This window comes from Piliocolobus tephrosceles, chromosome 8 (genome assembly GCF_002776525.5).
Source record: "Piliocolobus tephrosceles isolate RC106 chromosome 8, ASM277652v3, whole genome shotgun sequence".
NCBI lineage: Eukaryota > Metazoa > Chordata > Mammalia > Primates > Cercopithecidae > Piliocolobus > Piliocolobus tephrosceles.
Genome location: NC_045441.1, coordinates 147702945 through 147706208, shown reverse-complemented (window position 1 = coordinate 147706208; position 3264 = coordinate 147702945). Strand labels below are relative to the sequence as shown.

The 3264-nt window shown below is 60.8% G+C and overlaps 1 pseudogene; it reads left to right on the top strand.

Annotated features, from left to right (window-relative positions):
- Positions 1-380: 380 nt before the first annotated feature.
- LOC116418898 lies at positions 381-3063 on the top strand (annotated as a pseudogene).
- The last annotated feature ends 201 nt before the right edge of the window (positions 3064-3264 follow it).

Here is a 3264-nt window from a genome sequence, read left to right as displayed (position 1 = left end):
GGGGACGATCTCAGGTGGTGACGTAGGGGCGGGGCCTCAGGGGGCGAGGCTCTAAGGAGAGGATCTGATGGGTGGAGACGCAAGGGCGTGGCGTTGAGGGAGGGGGCTCTTAAGGGAGGATCTCCTGGATGGTGATGCTGGGGCAGGGCTCTGAGGGGAGGATCTTGTAGGTGGAGGTATATGGGCGTTTCAGGGGAGGAGCCCATGGGTGAAAGGGCGGGGCTTACGGGAAAGAGGGGAGGCTGTCATAGGTGGAGGTGCATGGGCGGGGCTCCAGGGGAGGGGCCTGTGGGGAGGAGCACGTGGGGTGGGAAGGCGCTTGTGGGGCGGGGTGGGGTCGAGCCGGTGGGATGGAGCCCGTGGGGTGGTGTGGGGTGGGGTGGTTCTCGCTGATAGGACCCCCGTTTCTCTTGCCCTGGGTTAGAGGTAGGCACGGTGTGTTTGGGGTCAGGGAAGGGGGGGTGTCCAGGGGACCAATCCTTGTCCAGTCCCCCCCCACTCCCCTAGGAGGAAATGCAAATGAGTAAGTCGCTGCATATGCCAGAGTCTCAAAAACGTTGATTTTTTTCCCTTGGAAGTCCCTGTAGTCGATGAATGGTTTTCCTTTACAGGTGTTTTCCAAAATGGTCAATGCTTGGAACAGCGGAAGCCCCAAAGTGCTCAGAACAGCGTGCAGACCTCTTGCCTCTCTCCTCCCAAAACCTGCCCGTGGTTCCTCAGTAATCCCTGAGCACCCCCAGCTCCTCGGTTCCCTGCTGCGCCCTCCAGGAGCCCAAATTCCACGTAAGGCAGGGTCGCCCTCGTGTCCCGCCGTGGCTCCGGTGTCCCTCCCCTGTCAGATTCCTACTTAGAGGACCTACGGGGCACGGAGTCATATCTGGGGACAAACGCCGGCTGGAGGTGGGTTCTCAGGGGCCATTATCTCAAGGACAGGAGGAGGCTTCCCTGGGCGGGTGTGGACAGGGGACCCCGGGCCTACCCCGAAGGGAAGCATCTCTCACGGTGGCCCTTGTGTCCCCGCAGCCGAGTGGCAGGTGGCGGGGGCCACAGCACTGGTGCACAGGCTGGACGGCTGGTCCGTGGTGCAGACAATAGTCGTATCCACCAAATCACCGGGCAGGAAGCTCGTCTTCGGCAAAGGAAACTTCCAACACCTGACAGGTGGGTCCGGGCAGACCTGCTCCTTCCCTGTGCACTGCTGCGGAGAACATTCGACCCAGACAGGCTGAAGAACGGGCGTCTCGCTGGGCCAGAGGGGAAACGGCCTCTTGGGGTGCCCAGGTGATCTGGGAGCACACAGCAGTAGGAGTCGGAGGACGCTGAGGCTGCACCTGTGTCGAGACTTGCACCCGGCCATGGAGAGATTTAAACTGGTCAAGGTTAGGTCGGGGCAGTTTTTAGAGTCCAACAAACGGGGTGGGCAGTGGACCGGCTGTAAGCCTACCTGCCCCCGCAGCCCCCAGCCAAATCCTCCTTCTGGGTGGCCCCCGCGCACTCTCTAAGGCTGGGGTCCCACACGGGATCCTTGCGCTTCCCGGGTTTTTGACCATCCGGCTTACAGTGCAGAGTGGGGAAGACGCTACTCACTTGCTGAGGTGGGGGTCGGCTTCCCTGGGTCACTTGCCGAGGTGGGGGTCGGCTTCCCTGGGTCACTTACCCAAGTGGGGGTCAGCTTCCCTGCCTGACTCAGGTGCATGTCATCACGGCCGGGATGTGTTCACCACGTCTCTGTGTGTCGCACCAGAATGAGTTCACCATCCGTGTGTCTGTCCACACTGGGATGTGTCCACTGTGCATGTGTGTCTGTGTCTGTCCCTGTTGGGATGTGTCACACTGTGTGTGTCTGTGTCTGTGTGTTCCACCGGCTGTGTCCACCGTGCATGTGTGTGTCTGTGTGTCCTTGTCAGAACGTGCTCACCGTGTGTCTGTCCGTCAGAATGTGTTTACTGCGTGTCTCTGTGTATGTGTGTGTGTGTGTCTGTCTCTGCTGGGATGTGTTTACTGTGTGTGTGTGTCTGTGTGTCTGAGTCTGTCCTGGGGTGTCCGAGCGGCCTGCACACAGGGGTACCTCCCACTGCGAGCCTGTCATTGGGAGCTCGTGCCAGCCCCTTTCCCGGGCCGGTCTGCAAGCTTGGGGTCGGACACCAGGAGTTTCGCAGCTCTGACCTCACGGCCCGGCCTGCAGGATCTCACTGTGCACGTGAGGGACGTCAGCCACCCCGAGGCGGAGATCCAGAAACGCAGCATTCTGTCCACACTGCACAGCCTGCAGCTGCCCGCCCGGCTCCTGGACTCCATGGTGGAGGTTCACAACAAGGTGGACCTCGTGCCCAGGTGAGTGAGGTCCTGGTGCCCGCAAGCGTCTCCTTCTCCTGCATGCACTGGAGCCGGGTGGTGCAATGCCCCGTCTCCTCCTATGAAGCGCAGCGGTGGCAGCCGAGACACAGGGAGTGGCCCCAGGCTGTACCCCGTGGGCAGCGCACTCCTGGGCAGGACCCTGATTTCGTCCGGCTGCCCTGAGGCTGAGCAGGGCCTGTGGCATCCCCACCCTGGCAGGTACAGCCCCACGGAACCGAACGCCGTGCCCGTGTCTGCCCTGCTGGGCCACGGGCTCGGGGAGCTGAAGGCTGAGTTCGAGATGCGGCCGTTTTGAAGGCGACCGGGAGACAGATCCTCACGCTCCGCGTGAGGCTCGCCGGGGCCCAGCTCAGGTGAGCGGCCAACCGGGACAGGAGACGGGATGATGCTGTGGATGTCTGTCTCTGCCTCTGAGATGGGCTTTTGGTGGGTACAAAAAGAGCTATGGGGTCCCCCGAGAGCTTTAGGATGTGCAGATGCGATGAATGGGTTTGCATCAAATGGATGTGTGTGACTGCATACAACAGGTGCCTAACCTGTGCTGACAGGCGAGGGATGTAGGTCTCCTGGCCAATAAGCAAGCAAGCTCCAGCTGGATGCAGTGGCACAGGCCTGTAACTCCAGGACTTTGGGAGGCCAAGGCGGGAGGATTGCTTGGGCTGAGGAGTTTGAGGCCAGCCTGGGCAGCACGGTGAAATCCCATCTCTACAGAGAATCAACAATTACGCCAGGCATGGTGGCTCATGCCTTAAAATCCCAACACTTCGGGAGGCTGACGCTGACGCAGGCCGATCACTTGAGGTCAGGAGTTCGAGAAACCAGCCTGGCCCACTATGTGAAACCCCATCTCCACTAAAAATACAAAAATTAGCCAGGCCTGGTGGTGGGTGCCTTTCATCCCAGCTG